The sequence below is a fragment of the Hemitrygon akajei genome, unplaced genomic scaffold (assembly GCF_048418815.1).
Source record: "Hemitrygon akajei unplaced genomic scaffold, sHemAka1.3 Scf000090, whole genome shotgun sequence".
In the NCBI taxonomy this organism is placed as follows: Eukaryota; Metazoa; Chordata; class Chondrichthyes; order Myliobatiformes; family Dasyatidae; genus Hemitrygon; species Hemitrygon akajei.
Genome location: NW_027331976.1, coordinates 1777231 through 1799045, shown reverse-complemented (window position 1 = coordinate 1799045; position 21815 = coordinate 1777231). Strand labels below are relative to the sequence as shown.

The following is a 21815-nucleotide window of genomic DNA, read 5'->3' as shown; positions in this document are numbered from 1 at the left end:
AGGAGGGATGCTGAGAGGGGAGTGGAGTGGAGGAGGGATGCTGAGAGGGGAGTGGAGTGGAGGAGGGATGCTGAGAGGGGAGTGGAGTGGAGGAGGGATGCTGAGAGGGGAGTGGAGTGGAGGAGGGATGCTGAGAGGGGAGTGGAATGGAGGAGGGATGCTGAGAGGGGAGTGGAGGGGAGATGTTGAGACGCAACTGGACTGGAGGAGGGATGCTGAGAGGGGAGTGGAGTGGAGGAGGAATGCTGAGAGGGGAGTGGAGGGGAGGAGGGATGCTGTGAGGGGAGTGGAGGGGAGGAGGGATGTTGAGACAGGACTGGACTGGAGGAGGGATGCTGAGAGGGGACTGGACTGAAGGAGGGATGCTGAGAGGGGATTGGAGTGGAGGAGGGATGTTGAGACGGGACGAGTGGAAGAGGGATGCTGAGAGGGGAGTGGTTTGGAGGGGGGATGATGAGAGGGGACTGGAGTGGAGGAGGGATGTTGAGACGGGACTGGACTGGAGGAGGGATGCTGAGAGGGGACGAGTGGAGGAGAGATGTTGAGACGGGACTGGACTGAAGGAGGGATGCTGAGAGGGGATTGGAGTGGAGGAGGGATGCTGAGAGCGGACTGGACTGAAGGAGGGATGCTGAGAGGGGACTGGACTGAAGGAGGGATGCTGAGAGGGGATTGGAGTGGAGGAGGGATGCTGAGAGCGGACTGGACTGAAGGAGGGATGCTGAGAGGGGACTGGACTGAAGGAGGGATGCTGAGAGGGGATTGGAGTGGAGGAGGGATGTTGAGACGGGACGAGTGGAAGAGGGATGCTGAGAGGGGAGTGGTGTGGAGGGGGGATGATGAGAGGGGACTGGAGTGGAGGAGGGATGTTGAAACGGGACTGGACTGGAGGAGGGATGCTGAGAGGGGAGTGGACTGGAGGAGGGATGCTGAGAGGGGACTTCAGTGGAGGAGGGATGCTGAGACAGGAGTGGAGTGGAGGACAGATGTTGAGACGGAACTGGACTGGAGGAGGGATGCTGAGAGTGGAGTGGAGGAGAGATGTTGAGACGGGACTGGACTAGAGGAGGAATGCTGAGAGTGGAGTGGAGGAGAGATATTGAGGCGGGACTGGAGTGGAGGAGGGATGCTGAGAGGGGACTGTACTGGAGGAGGGATTTTGAGACGGGACTGGACTGGAGGAGGGATGCTGAGAGGGGAGTGGAATGGAGGAGGGATGTTGAGAGGGGGCTGGAGTGGAGGAGGGGTGTTGAGAGGGGGCTGGAGGGGTGATGCTGAGAGAGGGCTATGGACAGTTGGGGGTTGTGGAAGTTTCCAGATCTTTCCCTCCAAATTCCATATTGCCATGCCTTGGAAATACATTGCTGCTCCTTCAGTGTCACTGGGTTAAAACCCTGGAACTCCAGATTATCATTGTGGGTGTCCCCACACATCAAGGATTGCAACAGGCCAAGGACAGGCCACCACCACCACCTTGTCAAGGGAACCTCTGGAGGGGCAGTTATACACTGGCTCAGCCTCTGAAACTCACGTCCCTTCGAGGAATAAAAATAATTATTGTTGCCCAGGGGTTGCTGAGGGTGGAAGTGCAGATGGGGGGTTGTGATAGGCAGAGAAAGAGGATGGGGAACGTGAGCTGTACATTAACACTGAACATCGTTCTGTCCCTCAGTCACAGACTCCGCAGTCGGTGATCCGTGTGTAAACCACACCGTCCTGGATCAGCCCTGGAGGAGCACGGATTGTTCCAACACTGAGTGTACCGGTGGACAATGGAGGGGTGATGGAAATCTTGCTGTGGGATGGTACAGATTTAACAGGTAAAGTGAGGGGATAATCACTGAGAAACTGGACGCAGAAGGGGAATGTAAACAGGGGAACAAGGGGTGTGTGGATGGGAAATGCAGGGAGACCGGGATCATCAGTGACTACACTGAGATGGGGAGTAAATACAGGGAGAGGGGAGATCCCACATTCTCGGGGTAGAGACAAGAGGGAGGTACAACAGAGAGGGAATTCCCAGGATTGGGGGGTTATTAACCAGAGACAGGGTACGGACAGGGTGAGTGTAATTTTCCATGTCTCTCTGAGTGAATAAACTCCCTCAGATCAGGGACTGACTCTCTGATTGTTGTTTCAGTTCCGGAGGATGGAAGATTCCGGAGACGGTCGTTCCACGGGATCACTGCTCCGGGGAGAACCCAGGCTGGTTAAACGGTAGGGTCAGAGTTTACATCAGTGGGGCTCGGTTATTTTTGGGGAGAGTCAAACTGATGACCCGGATCTCTTCAGATAGGTTTCAGTGAGATCCCCCAGACGTTTGACAAGGTCCCTCATGGGAGGCTCATTCAGAAGATGAAGGTGTTGCTGTGGGGAGGGTGGGGTGGAGAGGGAGAGGGCAGCAGCTCAGTGCTGACTGAGGCCGGACCGGACCGTGGGTTGTGAACCACTGATTTACAGTGGGTCCTGATTCACATTCCCCGCTGTACTGTGGGACCGGGTACATTTTACAGTGTTTATAAATCTCATTCCAGGTCCCCATCCCAACGTGGGAGAGGGGGAGGTGACCAGGACCGTCTGCTTCACCAATGGTGAAAACACCTGTTACCAGAGACGGGAGATCAGGGTGAAAAACTGCTCAGGTTACTTTGTGTATCGGCTGGGGCCGTCACTCTCGAGTAACTCTGTGTACTGTACAGGTAGGTCACCGTTCCCCAGTGACACAGCAGTGTGGTAGTTGTGGGGAAATTCTGGGACGTCCTGAGTCACCAACACACACCACGGGCTGAGTTTTCCAGTCGGCTGCCCTGCCCGTGGTCTGTGATCACCTTTCCCGCATCCCCCTTCACACCGAGGTCAGAATGAAACTGCCCAGTCTGACCTGTGACAGAGATCATAGAACACAGAACTGTACAGCACAGCACAGGCCCTTCGGCCCACAATGCTGTGTCAGCTGCCGGGAGTGAGTCCACCCATCCCCTGGAGTGAGGGAGGGTGAGGCTCACAGGAAATGGAGGGAGTGAGGGGAGAGGGGAGTGAGGCTGACAGGAAATGGAGGGAGCAGTGGTGAGAGTGAGGGGAGGGTGGAGTGAGGCTGATAGGAAATGGAGGGAGCGGGGTGAGAGTGAAGGGAGGGGGGAGTGAAGCTGACAGGAAATGGAGGGAGTGAGGGGAGTGTGGAGTGAGGCTGACAGGAAATGGAGGGAGTGAGGGGAGAGGGTGGAGTGAGGCTGACATGAAATGGAGGGAGTGAGGGGACAGGGGAGTGAGACTGACAGGAAATGGAGGGAGCAGGGGTGAGAGTGAGGGGAGAGGGTGGAGTGAGGCTGACAGGAAATGGAGGGAGTGAGGGGAGAGGGTGGAGTGAGGCTGACAGGAAATGGAGGGAGTGAGGGGAGAGGGTGGAGTGAGGCTGACAGGAAATGGAGGGAGTGAGGGGAGAGGGTGGAGTGAGGCTGACAGGAAATGGAGGGAGTGAGGGGAGAGGGTGGAGTGAGGCTGACAGGAAATGGAGGGAGTGAGGGGAGAGGGGAGTGAGGCTGACAGGAAATGGAGGGAGTGAGGAGAGGGTGGAGTGAGGCTGACAGGAAATGGAGGGAGTGATGGGAGGGGAGGGTGGAGTGAGTCTGACATGAAATGGAGGGAGTGAGGGGAAGAAAGGGAGGGGCAGAGGGGAGGGGGAGGGGGTAAGAGGGAGAGGCCTGATTTTATCTGCTCCGATCGCCGATACATAAATCTCAAAACGTTGTTTAAATTTTCTCCAGTTCCCCAACAAATGAAGTGTCGGTGCCGGTCGCAGCCCTTCCATTTGTAAAACTGTTAGCAAACACCAAAACAGTGCAAACTCAGTTTTTTCCGATTATCTTCGATTCTCCCGGAGAAAACGGATCTGCGGATGCTCAGAACTCTCTCCAATCACGGTTTTACACGTCATATCTCCACCACAGGGAGCGCCCGAGGTGTGGGGTATAGGGGGAGGGGCAGAGGGAAAGAGGGAGATGGGCAGAGGGGAGGGGGAGAGGTGGGGAGAGGGAAAGAGGGAGGGGGAGAGAGGGAGAGGCAGAGGGGATAGGGAGAGAGGGAGAGGCAGAGGGGAGGGGGAGATGGGGAGAGAGAAAGAGGGAGAGGCAGAGGGGAGAGGGGAGGGGGAGAGGCAGAGGGGAGGGGGAGATGGGGAGGGGTCGAGGGGAAGGGGAGACGGGGAGTGGGAGTGACGTTGAGGCAGAGGGGAGAGGGAGATGGTGAGGGTCCGAGGAGAGGGGGAGATGGTGAGGGTCCGAGGAGAGGGGGAGATGGGGAGGGGTGGAGTGGAAGGGGAGACGGGGAGTGGGGGTGATATTGAGGCCGAGGGTAGAGGGAGATGGTGAGGGTCTGAGGGGAGGGGGAGATGGTGAGGGTCCGAGGAGAGGGGGAGATGGTGAGGGTCCGAGGAGAGGGGGAGATGGGGAGATGATGAGGGGAAGGGGAGACGGGGAGTGGGAGTGATGTTGAGGCCGAGGGTAGAGGGAGATGGTGAGGGTCTGAGGAGAGGGGGAGATGGTGATGGTCCGAGGAGAGGGGGAGATGGGGAGGGGTCGAGGGGAAGGGGAGACGGGGAGATGATGAGGGGAAGGGGAGACGGGGAGTGGGAGTGATGTTGAGGCCGAGGGTAGAGGGAGATGGTGAGGGTCTGAGGAGAGGGGGAGATGGTGAGGGTCCGAGGAGAGGGGGAGATGGGGAGGGGTCGAGGGGAAGGGGAGACGGGGAGATGATGAGGGGAAGGGGAGACGGGGAGTGGGAGTGATGTTGAGGGGAGGGGGAGATGGTGAGGGTCTGAGGAGAGGGGGAGATGGTGAGGGTCCGAGGAGAGGGGGAGACGGGGAGGGGTCGAGGGGAAGAGGAGACGGGGAGATGATGAGGGGAAGGGGAGACGGGGAGTGGGGGGTGACGTTGAGGCCGAGGGTAGAGGAAGATGGTGAGGGTCTGAGGGGAGGAGAAATGGTGAGGGTCCGAGGAGAGGGGGAGATGGGGAGATGGTGAGGGTCCGAGGAGAGGGGGAGATGGGGAGATGCAGAGGGGAAGGGGAGACGGGGAGAGATTAGTGAAGGGGACACTCCAACTGGGGGAAGGATGGAGTGACTGACCGGAGAGTGATTCAGACGGAGAGAGGGACACGTGACAAGATGGGTTTGGCCGACAAGGGTTGGAGGTATTAAACAGGAAATTAGAGGGGATCAGAGACAAGTGAGCCGAGTCTGGGTTTGACCATCACCCCAGCAGGGTCTGCGAGCTCTGGTACAGATTCCCAGTCGGACACAACTCAGGAAATCCGGATATCAGTGACTGGAGAGCCTGATTCGGGTTTGACCACCCCCCCAGCAGGGTCTGCAAGCTCCGGTAACTGTGGTGGGGATCTTTGAAGGGAACGATCTTTCTTTCCTTCAGCCCCAAATATTCACCTGGGCTTTGACTGAGAGTAGTGACCGGACACAGACATTCACCAGGGACAGTTGCTGAACAGGGACTGGATGGTTTTGGTATCTCTTCAGATCAGAGACCTCCTTTCCAAATTGTTGTCCCAGTGGCTACCCATTTCAATTCAATTTCCCATTCCCGTTCCCACGTGTCTGTCCAAGGACTCCTGCACTCACCTGATGAGGCCAGAATCAGGATGGAGGGGTAACACCTCACATTCCTTCTGGGACGGGAGTGGAGGAGGGATGTTGAGAAGGGACTGGACTGGAGGAGGGATGCTGAGAGGGGAGTGGAGTGCAATAGGGATTGCTAAGAAGGGGTTGGTGTGGAGGAAGGATGCTGAGAGGGGAGTGGAGTGGAGGAGAGATGTTGAGATGGGACTGCAGTGGAGGGGGGATGCTGAGGGGAGTGGAGTGGAGGAGGATGCTGAGAGGGGACTGGACTGGAGGAGGGATGCTAGAGGGGAGTGGGGTGGAGGGGGATGCTGAGAGGGGATTGGTGTGGAGGAGGGATGCTGAGAGGGGATTTGAGTGGAGTAGGGATGTTGAGAGGGGGCTGGAGTGGAGGAGGGATGCTGAGAGGGGATTGGAGTGGAGGAGGGATGATGAAATGGGTAGGCCATTTAGAACAGAGATGTGGAAAAACTTTTTCACCCAGAGAGTGGTGGATATGTGGAATGCTGTGCCCCAGAAGGCAGTGGAGGCCAAGTCTCTGGATGCTTTCAAGAGAGAGTTAGATGGAGCTCTTGAGATAGCGGGGTCAAGGGGTATGGGGAGAGGGCAGGAATGGGGTACTGATTGTGTATGATCAGCCATGATCACAGTGAGTGGCGGTGCTGGCTAGAAGGGCCGAATGGCCTACTCCTTCACCTGTTGTCAATTGAGTGGGGGATGGAGTGTAGGAGGGAATCTGAGAGGTGGCTGGAGTGGAGGGGTGATGCTGAGAGAGGGCTATGGACAGTTGGGGGTTGTGGAAATTTCCAGATCTTTCCCTCCAAATTACATATTGCCATGCCTTGGAAATACATTGCTGCTCCTTCAGTGTCACTGGGTCAAAACCCTGGAACTCCGGATCATCATTGTGGGTGTCCCCACACATCAAGGATTGCAACAGGCCAAGGACAGGCCACCACCACCACCTTCTCAAAGGAACCTCTGGAGGGGCAGTTATACACTGGCTCAGCCTCTGAAACTCACGTCCCTTCGAGGAATAAAAATAAATATTGTTGCCCAGGGGTTGCTGAGGGTGGAAGTGGAGATGGGGGGTTGTGATTGGCAGAGAAAGAGGATGGGGAACGTGAGCTGTACATTAACACTGAACATCGTTCTGTCCCTCAGTCACAGACTCCACACTCGGTGATCCGTGTGTAACCCACAGCGTCCTGGATCAGCCCTGGAGGAGCACGAATTGTTCCAACACTGAGTGTACCGGTGGACAATGGATGGGTGATGGAAATCTTGCTGTGGGATGGTACAGATTTACCAGGTAAAGTGAGGAGATAATCACTGAGAAACTGGACACAGAAGGGGAATGTAAACAGGGGAACAAGGGGTGTGTGAATGGGAAATGCAGGGAGACCGGGATCATCAGTGACTACACTGAGATGGGGAGTAAATACAGGGAGAGGGGAGATCCCACATTCTTGGGGTAGAGACAAGGAGGAGGTACAACAGAGAGGGAATTCCCAGGATTGGGGGGTTATTGACCAGAGACAGGGTACGGTCAGGGTGAGTGTAATTTCCCATGTCTCTCTGAGTGAATAAACTCCCTCAGATCAGGGACTGACTCTCTGATTGTTGTTTCAGTTCTGGAGGATGGAAGATTCCGGAGACGGTTGTTCCAGAGGATCACTGCTCCGGGCAGTACCCAGGCTGGTTAAACGGTAGGGTCAGAGTTTACATCAGTGGGGCTCGGTTATTTTTGGGGAGAGTCAAACTGATGACCCGGATCTCTTCAGATAGGTTTCAGTGAGATCCCCCAGACGTTTGACAAGGTCCCTCATGGGAGGCTCATTCAGGAGATGAAGGTGCTGCTGTGGGGAGGGTGGGGTGGAGAGGGAGAGGGCAGCAGCTCAGTGCTGACTGAGGCTGGACCGGACCGTGGGTTGTGAACCACTGATTTACAGTGGGTCCTGATTCACATTCCCTGCTGTACTGTGGGACCGGGTACATTTTACAATGTTTATAAATCTCATTCCAGGTCCCCATCCCAACGTGGGAGAGGGGGAGCTGACCAGGACTGTCTGCTTCACCCGGGCTGGATACACCTGTTTCGGGAGACGGGGGATCAATGTGAAAAACTGCTCCGGTTACTTTGTGTATTGGCTGCAGCCGGCACCCTCGAGTTACTACGCTGTGTACTGTACAGGTAGGTCACCGTTCCCCAGTGACACAGCAGTGTGGTAGTTGTGGGGAAATTCTGGGACGTCCTGAGTCACCAACACACACCACGGGCTGAGTTTTCCAGTCGGCTGCCTTGCCCGTGGTCTGTGATCACCTTTCCCGTATCCCCCTTCACACCGAGGTCAGAATGAAACTGCCCAGTCTGACCTGTGACAGAGATCATAGAACACAGAACAGTACAGCACAGCACAGGCCCTTCAGCCCACAATGCTGTGTCAGCTGCCGGGAGAGAGTCTACCCATCCCCTGGAGTGAGGGAGGGTGAGGCTGACAGGAAATGGAGGGAGTGAGGGGAGATGTGGAGAGAGGGTGGAGTGAGGCTGACAGGAAATGGAGGGAGTGAGGGGAGAGGGGAGTGAGTCTGACATGAAATGGAGGGAGTGAGGGGAGAGGGGAGTGAGTCTGACATGAAATGGAAGGAGTGAGGGGAGAGGGGGGAGTGAGTCTGACAGGAAATGGAGGGAGTGAGGGGAGAGAGGCTGACAGGAAATGGAGGGAGTGAGGGGAGAGGGGAGTGAGTCTGACATGAAATGGAGGGAGTGAGGGGAGAGGGTGGAGTGAGTCTGACAGGAAATGGAGGGAGTGAGGGGAGAGGGTGGAGTGAGGCTGCCTGGAAATGGAGGGAGTGAGGGGAGAGGGTGGAGTGAGGCTGACAGGAAATGGAGGGAGTGAGGGGAGAGGGGGAGTGAGGCTGACAGGAAATGGAGGGAGTGAGGGGAGGGAGGGTGAGGCTGACAGGAAATGGAGGGAGTGAGGGGAGGGTGGAGTGAGGCTGACAGGAAATGGAGGGAGCAGGGGTGAGAGTGAGGGGAGGGTGGAGTGAGGCTGACAGGAAATGGAGGGAGTGAGGGGAGGGTGGAGTGAGGCTGACAGGAAATGGAGGGAGTGAGGGGAGAGGGGGGAGTGAGGCTGACAGGAAATGGAGGGAGCAGGGGTGAGAGTGAGGGGAGGGTGGAGTGAGGCTGACAGGAAATGGAGGGAGTGAGGGGAGGGTGGAGTGAGGCTGACAGGAAATGGAGGAAGTGAGGGGAGAGGGGGGAGTGAGGCTGACAGGAAATGGAGGGAGTGAGGGGAGGGTGGAGTGAGGCTGACAGGAAATGGAGGGAGTGATGGGAGGGGAGGGTGGAGTGAGTCTGACAGGAAATGGAGGGAGTGAGGGGAAGAAAGGGAGGGGCAGAGGGGAGGTGGAGGGGGTAAGAGGGAGAGGCCTGATTTTATCTGCTCCGATCGCCGATACATAAATCTCAAAACGTTGTTTAAATTTTCTCCAGTTCCCCAACAAATGAAGTGTCGGTGCCGGTCGCAGCCCTTCCATTTGTAAAACTGTTAGCAAACACCAAAACAGTGCAAACTCAGTTTTTTCCGATTATCTTCGATTCTCCCGGAGAAAACGGATTATATTTCCAGACCGACTTCCGACACTATGTCATGTTCTTTATATTAATACGTTCCGTGGGTTTCTAATAACGAAACATATTCTGGAAGAATAGAATTTTATTGACAACAGCAGCAAAACCAGACGAGTTTCACAGTGCCATGCTTCTCGATGTTTCTCGATCTTTCTCAGATTTCTGCGCATGCTCAGAACTCTCTCCAATCACGGTCTTACACGTCACATCTCCACCACAGGGAGCGCCCGAGGTGTGGGGTAGAGGGGGAGGGGCAGAGGGAAAGAGGGAGATGGGCAGAGGGGAGGGGGAGAGGTAGGGACAGGGAAAGAGGGAGGGGGAGAGGTAGGGACAGGGAAAGAGGGAGGGGGAGAAGTAGGGAGAGGGAAAGAGGGAGGGGGAGAGGTGGGGACAGGGAAAGAGGGAGGGGGAGAAGTAGGGAGAGGGAAAGAGGGAGGGGGAGAGGTAGGGAGAGGGAAAGGGGGAGAGGGAAAGAGGGAGGGGATAGGTAGGGAGAGGGAAAGAGGGAGGGGGAGAGGTGGGGAGAGGGAAAGAGGGAGAGGCAGAGGGGAGGGGGAGAGGGGAGAGGGAACGAGGGAGAGGCAGAGGGGAGGGGGAGACGGGGAGAGAGAAAGAGGGAGAGGCAGAGGGGAGGGGGAGATGGGGAGAGAGAAAGAGGGAGGGGGAGAGAGGGAGAGGCAGAGGGGAGGGGGAGACGGGGAGAGAAAGAGGGAGAGGCAGAGGGGAGGGGGAGAGAGGCAGAGGGGAGGGGGAGACGGGGAGAGAGAAAGAGGGAGAGGCAGAGGGGAGGGGGAGATGGGGAGAGAGAAAGAGGGAGAGGCAGAGGGGAAGGGTGAGACGGGGAGAGAGAAAGAGGGAGGTGGGGAGAGGGAGAGGCAGAGGGAAAGAGGGAGATGGGCAGAGGGGAGGGGGAGAGGTAGGGAGAGGGAAAGAGGGAGGGGGAGAGGTAGGGAGAGGGAAAGAGGGAGGGGGAGAGGTGGGGAGAAGGAAAGAGGGAGGGGGAGAGGGGAGGGGGAGAGAGGCAGAGGGGAGGGGGAGACGTGGAGCGAGGAAGAGGGAGAGGCAGAGGGGATGGGGAGAGAGGGAGAGGCAGAGGGGAGGGGGGAGAGAGGCAGAGGGGAGGGGGAGACGGGGAGAGAGAAAGAGGGAGAGGCAGAGGGGAGGGGAGACGGGGAGAGAGAAAGAGGGAGAGGCAGAGGGGAAGGGTGAGACAGGGAGATAGAAAGAAGGAGGTGGGGAGAGGGAGAGGCAGAGGGGAGGGGGAGAGAGGCAGAGGGGAGGGGGAGAGAGGCAGAGGGGAGGGGGAGACGGGGAGAGAGAAAGAGGGAGAGGCAGAGGGGAGGGGGAGAGAGGCAGAGGGGAGGGGGAGACGGGGAGAGAGAAAGAGGGAGAGTCAGAGGGGAGGGGGAGATGGGGAGAGAGAAAGAGGGAGAGGCAGAGGGGAATGGGAGACGGGGAGAGAGAAAGAGGGAGAGGCAGAGGGGAGGGGGAGATGGGGAGAGAGAAAGAGGGAGAGGCAGAGGGGAGGGGGAGACGGGGAGAGAGAAAGAGGGAGAGGCAGAGGGGAGGGGAGACGGGGAGAGAGAAAGAGGGAGGGGGAGAGAGGGAGAGGCAGAGGGGAGGGGGAGATGGGGAGAGAGAAAGAGGGAGAGGCAGAGGGGAGGGGGAGACGGGGAGAGGCTGAGGTGATGTGCAGAGGACAGGGGGAGATGGGGAGTGGACGAGGAGAGTGGGAGTGACGTTGAGGCAGAGGGGAGGGGGAGATGCTGAGGTCCGAGGAGAGGAGGAGATGGTGAGGGTCTGAGGAGAGGGGGAGACGGGGAGGGGTCGAGGGGAAGGGGAGACGGGGGAGTGGGAGTGATGTTGAGGCCGAGGGGAGAGGGAGATGGTGAGGGTCTGAGGGGAGGGGGAGATGGTGAGGGTCTGAGGAGAGGGGGAGATGGTGAGGGGTCGAGGGGAAGGGGAGACGGGGAGATGCAGAGGGGAAGGGGAGATGGGGAGAGATTAGTGAAAGGGACACTCCAACTGGGGGAAGGAAGGAGTGACTGACCGGAGAGTGATTCAGACAGAGAGAGGGACACGTGACAAGATGGGTTTGGCCGACAAGGGTTGGAGGTATTAAACAGGAAATTAGAGGGGATCAGAGACAAGTGAGCTGAGTCTGGGTTTGACCACCACCCCAGCAGGGTCTGCGAGCTCCGGTACAGATTCCCAGTCGGATAGAACTCAGGAAATCCGGATATCAGTGACTGGAGAGCCTGATTTGGGTTTGACCACCCCCCCAGCAGGGTCTGCGAGCTCGGGTAACTGTGGTGGGATCACTGAAGGGAACGATCTTTCTCTCCTTCAGCCCCAAATATTCATCTGGGCTTTGACTGAGAGTAGTGACTGGTCACACACATTCACCAGGGAGAGTTGCTGAACAGGGACTGGATGGTTTTGGTATCTCTTCAGATCAGAGACCTCCTTTCCAAATTGTTGTCCCAGTGGCTACCTATTTCAATTCAATTTCCCATTCCCATTCCCACGTGTCTGTCCAAGGACTCCTGCACTCACCTGATGAGGCCAGAATCAGGATGGAGGGGTAACATCTCACATTCCTTCTGGGTAGCCTCCATCCTGACGACATAAACATTGATTTCTGTAATTTCTGGTAATTTCTACCCCTACCACTTCTCTCGATCTCCATCCCCACTCTGGCTCCCATCTTGGTCCTTCTCTTCTCCTCATCTGTCCATCATCTCCCTCTGTTCCCCCTCCTCCAATCCTTGTCTCTCAAATCCTTCTCCTCACATCCCCCTCTCTCAGCATTCACTCTGTCTGCATCACTCTCTTTTCAGTCTCTCCTTTCCTCCCTCCATTTGGAGTGTCACTCTCACTGATCTCTCTGCCCAACTCACCTCACACAATCATCACTCCCTCTTCACTCGCCTCATTCCTCCCACTCCAGCATCCCACCTCTCTCTCCAGCCCTCTCTCCAGTGTGTTTTCACCCATTTCCTTCTGTCCACGTACTGAATTACTCAAATCCCTCTCTTGTCGTTTCTGTGTCTCATCAGTCACCGTGTAACTCCTCACAGTCAATCCTCACTTCCTCTCTGTGACCATCCTCCCCTCTCACCTCCATCACTCCTCCCCTCCCTCCTCTGTCACTCAGTCATTCCACCCCTCTCTGCCCTATCGTGTTTGAGCGGTGGACTGACAGGCTGGATTGCGTGTGTCTGTACACTGCCGGGAGACAGTACCATCGACTGCTGGATATTGTCTCTCAGGGTCTTGGACTGTGTATGATTTCCTTTTCAAGTGAATATGCTTCTTTGCTCGATATTTTGAACTCTGTTACTCAATGTTTTGGAATGTTTGCTTGCTATTTTGAATGTTTTGTACCTCGTCCCCAGAGGAATGCGGTCTCGTTCGGCTGTATCCATGTATGGTTTGAATGATAATTAAGCTTAATTTGATTTGATTTGTAGACCTATTGTGATAGGCAAATCACAGTGGGTCCAGATCCTCGCTCTGGCACGAGTTGATTCTAGTCATGAGTAATTCAGTATGTGGACAGCAGAAAATGGGTGAGAGGGGTGGAGAGGGAGGTGCAATGTGGGAGATGTGAGGACAGGGATTTGAGAGACAAGGGTAGAGGTATTAAAGACCAAAGGAGAGGGGAGTGTGTGTATTTCAGAGGACAGATTTGACCTGGACTTGAGCCTCCTGTTCCTGCCATTGAGTTCCTACCTGATTGAAGGTAAAACTTGTTTACTACTTTACCCTTCCATTGTATCTTTACTTATTGCAGAACCTCTGTCGGACACAACTCGGGAACGCCAGGGATCGGTGACCGGAGAACCTGGTCTGGGTTTGACCACCAGCCCAGCAGGGTCTGTGAGCTCAGGTACAGATTCCCAGTCAGATAGAACTTGGGAAGCCCAGGAAACAACGACAGGAGAGCCTGGTCTGGGTTTGACCAGCAGCCCAGCAGGGTCTCTGAGCTCAGGTATTCATGATGGGGTTTGTGAGGGTCAATGAATAGAACGATCTTTCCCTCCTTTAGTCCTCGATATTCATCTGGACTTTGTCTGAGAGACGTGTCCAGTCACAGAAACTTTGGGAGGGAGAGGTAGTGAATGGTGTCTAGATGGTTTTCGTTTCTTTTCAGATTAGAGACTTCTTTGTTAAATTCTTGTTCCGGTGGCTAACCAATGTAATTCTACTTACCATTCCCTTCTGATATGACTGTCCACGGCCTCCTCTGACTTGATGAGACCACCCCCAGGTTTGAAGAGCAACACCACATAGTCTGTCAGGGTCACCACCAACCTGATGGCATGAATATCGATTTCTCTTACATCCTGTAAATACTTCTCCCTCCCACTTCCCTCTTTTTCCATTCCCATTCTAGCTCTCCTCTTAGCCCTTCCCCTCTCCTCATCTGCCCATCTCCTCCCTCTGGTCCCCCTCCTCCATCTATTTAATCCGTTGTCCACTGTCCTGTCTCGTTGGATTTCACCTGCTTCATCCCTTTACCTTTTCCACATATCACCTCCCAGCTTCTCGCATCATCCTGCTCACGTTCCCAGACATCTTCTCACTGCCTGGCTTCACCTATCACCTGCCAGCTTGTACACTCTCCACCTTCTTATTCGGGCTTCTGCCCCTTCCTTTCCAGTCCTGAAGAAGTAACTTGGCCCAAAACATCAACTGTTTATTCTCCTCCAGTGGTGCTGATGGACCTTCAGCATTATCAGTGCATTGTTCTGAATTCCCAGCATCCGGAGAAATGCTCGTCTGTACAACTGCTTGTCCCTGTTGTGATGTTTAAGGTCTGTCAATCTCCCGTGTCTGTGTTACTTTGTTCCAGACCTGGAGACTTCAACACTGGAACAGTCTACAGGATTGTCTACTGGAGAGCACAGACAGGAACTGTCCTCTGTCCCAGCGGGAGACACATCCTCAGGTACCAAGTCTCATGTCAGTCTGTGTTCATTCAGTCTCTGTCACTCCGTGAGGTTGAACCTCCCATGGACCAGTTCACCTACTGGATGTACAGTGCATTGTGGGTAAGGGTGTGAATGATGGAGTCAGTGGTTCCTCTCTCCTGTCTGTTGGGTTGGGTTTGGTGAGTCGTGAGAGATGAGGCTCTGTTGGGGGTTGGAGAGAGTAGGCTGGGAGGAATGAGTGGAGAGGTGTGGAGTGACTGAGTGGTACTAGAGGGAGGGGAGGAGTGATGGAGGTGAGAGGGGAGGATGGTCACAGAGAAGAAGGAAGGAATGACTGTGAAGAGTTACACGGTGACTGATGAGGCATAGAAACGACTGCCGTGGGAATTGAGTAATTCACTACGTGGACAGAAGGAAATGGGTGAAAACACACTGGAGAGAGGGATGGAGAGAGAGGTGGGATGCTGGAGTGGGAGGAATGAGGCGAGTGAAGAGAGAGTGATGACTGTGTGAGGAAAGTTGGGCAGAGAGATCAGTGAGAGTGACACTCCAAATAGAGGGAGGGATGGAGAGACTGAAAAGTGAGTGATGCAGACAGAGTGAATGCCGAGAGGGAGATGTGAGGAGAGGGATTTGAGAGTGAAGGTTAGAGGTATTACAGAGCAAAGGATAGGGGAGTGTGTGTATTTCAGTGGACAGATTTGGATGCTGGTGATGGGTGGGGGAATAAATTTTGCTTACTGTAAGAGACATCGATATTCATACGAATCGGTAGGAGGCTACCCGTATAAGGTGTTGCTCCTCCACATTGAGGGTGGCCTCATCTTGACCCAAGATGCACCTCCACACCTCTGCAACATCTGTTCACAGGTTGTGGCTTTCCATTCCAAGACATCAGAGATGTCCTCCTCATTTAAAGAACAGAGTTTCCCCTCCCTCACCCACAACTCCTCCATTTCACGTACATCTGCACTCACTCTACCTTCCCACCGTCATAATAGTGATCGTCCTTCTTGTCCTCATCTACCACCCATCAGCCTCCCTCTCCAACAAATTATGCTCTGAAACTTCAGCCATATCCAAAGAGATCAGACCACGAAACATATCTTTACCTCCCCCCCCCCCCCCCCCCACCACCCCTCTGCTTTTCACAGTGGTCGCTTCTTCAACAATTGCCTTCTCCATTCATCCCTTCCCACTAATCTCCCTCCCAGCACTTACCCCTGCAAGTGGCCTAAGTGCTACCCCTGCCCCGACACCTCCTCCATCTTCTCCATTCAGGGCCCCAAACAGGTGAGGCAACACATCAACCGTGAATCTGCTGTCTGTTGTGTCCAGTGTTCCCAGTGTGGCCTCCTCTACAATGGTAAGACCTGTCGTAAGCTGGAGGAACAGCTTCTCGAGCACCTCCGCACTATCCACCATAAGCGGGATTTCCTGATGGCCAAATATTTTAATGACTATTTCCATTCCCGTTCCGACATGTTGATCCATGGTCTCCTCTTGTGCCAAGATGAGGCCACCCTCAAGGTCAAGGAGCAACACATTATATTCCTTCTGTACTCTCTAACCTGCTGGTATGAATATCGATTTCTCCTTCTGCTGAACAAAATCCCCCCCTCCTCCTCCTACTTCCTCTATTCTCCACTCTGACCTTTTATTTCTTCTCACCCAACTGTTACTTACCCCTGGTTTACATCCTCCTCTCCTTTATCCTATTGTCCACTCTGGTCTCCTATCAGATTCTTTCTTCTTCAGCCCTTGACATTTTCCACCCACCTGGCTTCACCTATCACCTTCCAGCCAACCTCTCTCCCCTACCCCCAACTTTTAATTCAGGCATTTTCCCCCTTCCCTCTCAGTCCTGAAGAAGTGTCTTGGTCTGAATCATTGAGAGTTTACTCTTTTCCACAGATGTTGCCTGACCTGCTCAATTCCTCCAGCATTTTGTGTGTGTTGCTTTGGATGTCTGGCATCTGCTGATTTTCTCATGTTTGTTAGAGTAATAAACAAGTGCATCGATAATAAATTTAATCTGAACTTTAATCTTTGATGCATCTGCTTTTGAAAATGTCCTCGATGATGGGGAAGATAGAGCCCATGATGGAGCTGGCTGAGTTTACAACCCTCAGCAGCTTTTTCTGATCCTGTGCAGTGGCCCCTCCACACCAGACAGTGATACAACCCGTCAGAATCCTCTCCACGGTACATCTGTAGAAATTTGCTGGAGTCTTTGGTAACAAGGCAAATCTCCTCAATCTCCTAATGAGATATAGCTTCTGGTGTGCCTTCTTCATGATTGTGTCACTGTGTGGGGCCCAGAATAAATCTTCAGTAATGTTGATGGAATCTCTCCACCCACCACCTCCCAACCCATTCCAGATTATTTACATCCACTGACCAATTTACATTTATGAAATGTTACTTTGTATCTGTCATAATGAAACATCCTTTGTTCCCTCACGAAAAATTAACCTGTGAGATGTTTCTGTTAGAATTGTAATGATTGGAACACCAGTAGACAATTATTCAGAAGATATGATGTAGGAAAGTGTAAATCAGCCCAGCAGCCCCATGATAGTGATTGATGGTGTCTGGGGAGTGTTGTACAATAGATGGTCAAGATGCTGTCTGGGGAGTGTTGTACAATAGATGGTCAGGATGGTGTCTGGGGAGTGCTGTACAATAGATGGTCAAGATGGTGTCTGGGGAGTGTTGTACAATAGATGGTCAGGATGGTGTCTGGGGAGTGCTGTACAATAGATGGTCAAGATGGTGTCTGGGGAGTGTTGTACAATCGATGGCCAGGATGGTGTCTGGGGTGTGTTGTACAATCGATGGTCAAGATGGTGTCTGGGGAGTGTTGTACAATAGAAGTTCAAGATGGTGTTTGGGAGTGTTGTACAATCGATGGTCAAGATGGTGTCTGGGGAGTGTTGTCCAATAGATGGTCAAGATGGTGTCAGGGGAGTATTGTACAATAGATGGTCAAGATGGTGTCTGGGGAGTGTTGTCCAATAGATGGTCAAGATGGTGTCAGGGGAGTATTGTACAATAGAAGGTCAAGATGGTGCCCAGCTTAGCTCTCCATCAAGATCGTGCCTCAGGTTTAGTTGTTTTTGTAAGTTTGTAGAGATGGTATTGGGGACAGTGTGGGAAGTTAGTCATCAGGTTAGCGTTTAGGGAGAAGCATGTGGAGGAATTAGAGGTCAGGCCTTCATGCCATATCCGAAGGGACTTGAGGAGACCAGGGATTTTGAAGATGACCTCGATGGTGGGGAGGCCAGTGACCATGATGGCGCTGGTTGAGTTTACAACCCTCAGTAACTTTTTTCAATCTTGTGCTTCGGTATCTCCATATCAGACGGTGATGCAGCCAGTTACAATGCTCTCTATAGAAATCTGCTATGTCTTCAGTCATAATTTATTATTATAAACTGATTATTATTAGAGCATTAAAAAACATTATTAGAATATTAGAATTACTATGGCAAGAAGTACAGACAGACATTGTTTACCCTTCTTGCTGCCTCAGTAAAGCAGCCAGCGTAATCAAAGACCCCACCCCGGACATTCTCTCATCTCCCCTCCCATTGGGCAGTAGATACAAAAGTCTGAAAACACGTACCATCAGGCTCAAAGACAACTTCTACCCCCACTGTCATCAAACTCTTCAACAGACATCTTGAATGATAAGAGGATCTGTCCTGGGACAAGCACATGAGTGTCATTACAAAGAAGGCATTGCAGCTCCTCTACTTTCTGAGAAGTTTGCACAGATTCAGTCTGTCACCTAAAGCTTTGATAAACGTCTGTAGACGTGTGGTGGAGAGTATTTCTGACTGGTTGCATGACAGCCTGGTCTGGAAACACCAATTTCCAAGATCAGAACAGTAGTGGATGCAGCTTAGTCCATCACAGGAAAAGCCCTCCCCACCATTAAACACATCTACAAGCAGCATCCATCATCAAGGACCCCACCATCCAGTCCATGCTGTCTTCTCACTGCTGCCAACGGGAAGGAGGTACAGGAGCCTTAGCTCCCACACTACCCCTCAAACCATCAGGCTCCTGAACCAGTGTGGATAATGTCAATATTTATCTCAGTGTTTCTTAAATACCCCTAATATATCTGAATCTACCACCACCCCTGGCAGGACGTCCATGCGCCCACCACTCTGTGTGTGTAAAAAATAAAGAAAACAACTTAGCTTTGAAAATTATGGCCCCTGGTATTAGCCACATCCATCCTGGGGAAATAAATAGCTGGCTGTCCATTCGATCCATTCCTCTTCCCATCCTTTACACCTTTATCAAGTCCCCTCTCATCCTCCTTCACTCCAGTGATAAAAGCCTGAGCACACTCTCGAAAGCTTCCACATCCTTCCCATAATGAGGTGAGCAGAACCACCCAACCCAGTCTGCCCTGACACACATGGGGAGCAGGGAAACATTGTAAAGGCCACGGTGGGGAGGAAGGGAATGGGGAAGAGTGAAGGCGAGTGGAGGGGTAGGAGGGGAAAGACTGGGGTGGAGGGAAGACCATGGGGAGAGGAAGGAGGGTGGGGAGGGGGCATTAGGGGAAGGGAAAGTGGAGGGAGACCGGAGGTGGGGGATAGGATCAAGGTCTGGTGTGTGGGATGAAGCAAGGTGATTAGAGGTGTGGGGGGGAGTCATTCCCTTCTTATCCCTCCCTTCTTTTCAATGTCCCCTCCTCTCTTCCCTTTATGATCTTCACATGACAGGGTGACAGGTCACATTGCAGGAAGGATGTGGAAGCTTCAGAGAGAGTGCAGAATAGATTTACCAGGACAATATCTGGATTAGAGAGCAGGTCTTGTGAAGAGAGGTCGAGTAAGTGCGGGCTTTTTCTTTCAAGTTAAGGAGAATGAGAGGTGATTGATGGAGGTGTACAAGATGGTAAGAGGCAGAGATCAAGTGGACAGCCAGACTTTTCCCCAGGGAGGAAGTAACTAATACCAGGGGGTGTAATTTTAAAGTGACTGGAGGGAAGTATAGGGTAGATGTCAGAAATTGTTCTTTACACAGAGAGTGGTGGGTGTGTGAAACACCCTGCAAGGGGAGGTAGTGCAGACAGATACGTTAGGTGCATTTAACAAACTTATAGGTACGTGGGTGACAGAAACATGGAGGTTTTGTAGGAGGAAAGGGTGAGATTGATCTCAGAGTAGGTCTGCACAGAATTTTGGGGAAATTCTGGAACATCCTGAGTCACCAACACACCACGGGCTGAGTTTTCTAATCGGCTGCCCTACCCGTGGTCTGTGATCACCTTCCCGTATCCCCCTTCAAACCGGGGTCAGAATGAAACTGCCCAGTCTGACCTGTGACAGAGATCATAGAACACAGAACAGTACAGCACAGCACAGGCCCTTCGGCCCACAATGTTGAGCAGACCTAATAGACAATAGACAATAATCTGAGATCAATCTAACCCTCCCCTTTACTTTACTTTTATTGCCACCAAACAATTGATACTAGAGCGTACAATCATCACAGCGATATTTGATTCTGTGCTTTGCGCTCTCTGAAGTACAAATCAAAGTAAATACATACGCCTACATAACCCTCCAGGTTTCTGTCATCCATATACTTATGAGTGTGTTAAACACCCTGAATGTATCTGTCTATACCACCACCCTTTTCCAGGGTGTTCCACACACCCAACACTCTCCATGTGAAGAACTTTACCTCTGACATCCACCCTATACTTTCCTCCAGTCACTTTAAAATTACACGTCCTGGTATTAGTCACTTCTTTCCTGGGAAAAAGTTTGGCTGTCTGTTCAATCTATTGCTCTTACCATCTTGTACACCTCCATCACGTCACCTCTCATCCTCCTTCACTCCAAAGGGAAAAGTCCTCACTCACTCAACCTCTCCTGACAAGACCTGCTCTCTAATCCAAACATCGTCCTTGTAAATCTATTCTGCACTCTCTCTAAAGTTTCCACATCCTTCCTACAATGTGACTTGAGTCCATGTATCCCCCCTGCCCCCCAGGCTGCTCTGTCAGCACATGGTGATCATATGATCATCATGAACAAGGGAGGGGGAGACATTGAGGAGAATGGAGGGGTGAGAGGGGAATGACTGGGGTGGAGGGAAGTGGGAAAGTGGAGAGGAGGGAGAGTGATGGGCAGAGAAGGGGGAGTGAGGAGGAGGGAGGAAAATGAGGACAATAGAGGGAGATTGTAGGTGGGGATGGGAGAAAGGTCTGGGATACAAGATGGAGACTGGAGGGAGGAGGTGTGCTGAGAGGGAGCTTTAGACAGTTGTGGGGGTGGAGGGTGGAGAAACAATGGATGCAGGATGGTCCACAGCTCAGGAATTGGTGGTGGGGATCATCTAAGGGAACACTGATCCCCATGGTCAGTCCCAGAATTTCATCCCGACCCATAGCGATGAAGGAGGAGACAGGCGTTCGAACATTCCAGAGGTCTGATCAGCGTAGGGAGCAGAGCACTGCAAATTAAATAAAAGTACAGAAGGGGCAAACGGGGCGGCCATTGTTGGGAAGTAGGTCAGCGATGAGAGTAGGAGTTGTCAGGCTTTAATAAGAAGAGGCTGAGGCCAAAGAAACAGGTTAAGCGGTCTGGTCTTTGTTACCCATCATACAGTGCAGGCAGGGTGGCAGATATGATTAGTGGAATAGGAAAGATAGAAATATAGAAAACCTGCAGCACAATACAGGCCCTTTGCCTACAAAGCTGTGCCGAACATGTCCTTACCTTAGAACTACCTAGGATTACCCATAGCCTCTATTTTTCTAAGCTCAATGTACCTATCCAGAGTCTCTTAAAATACCCTATCGTATCCGCCTCCACCACCGTTGCCGGCAGCCCATTCCACGCACTCACCACTCTCTGAGTAAAAAACTTACCCCTGACATCTCCTTTGTACCTACTTCCAAGCACCTTAAAACTATGCCCTCTCGTGCTAGTCATTTCAGCCCTGGGAAAAACCCTCTGACTATCCACACGATCAATGCCTCTCATCATTGAGTACACATCTATCAGGTTACCTCTCATCCTCCGTCACTTCAAGGAGATAAGGCTGAGTTCACTCAACCTATTCTCATAAGGCACGCTCCCCAATCCAGGCAACATCCTTGTAAATCTCCTCTGCACCCTTTCTATGATTTCCACATCCTTCCTGTAGTGAGGTGACCAGAATTGAGCACCATACTCTAAATGGGGTTTGACCTGTGTCCTATATAGCCGCAACATTACCTCTCGGCTTGTAAATTCAATTCCACGATTGATGAAGCCAGTACACCATACGCCTTCTTAACCACAGAGTCAACCTGCACAGCTAATCTGAGCGTCCTTCGGATTCGGACGCCAAGATCCCTCTAATCCTCCATACTGCCAAGAGTCTTACCATTAATACCATATTCTGCCATCATATTTCATCTACCGAAATGAACCACTTCACACTTATCTGGGTTGAACTCCATCTGCCACTTCTCAGCCCAGTTTGGCATCATGTCCCGCTGTAACCTCTGACAGTCCTCCACCCTATCCACAACGCCTCCACCCTTTGTGGCATCAGCAAATTTACTAACCCATCCCTCCACTTCCCCATCCAGGA

At 52.9% G+C, this 21815-nt stretch overlaps 1 protein-coding gene across 1 annotated transcript in view; it reads left to right on the top strand.

Annotated features, from left to right (window-relative positions):
• Nucleotides 1-2682: 2682 nt before the first annotated feature.
• The window catches only part of LOC140722826 (uncharacterized), a 42170-nt gene continuing 23037 nt past the window's right edge, over nt 2683-21815 (top strand). Inside the window, exons 1-3 of the mRNA XM_073037479.1 lie at nt 2683-2699; nt 13061-13258; nt 14123-14218. The gene's annotated coding sequence lies outside the window, so the exon portion shown is untranslated. The remainder of the gene's footprint in view (nt 2700-13060; nt 13259-14122; nt 14219-21815) is intronic.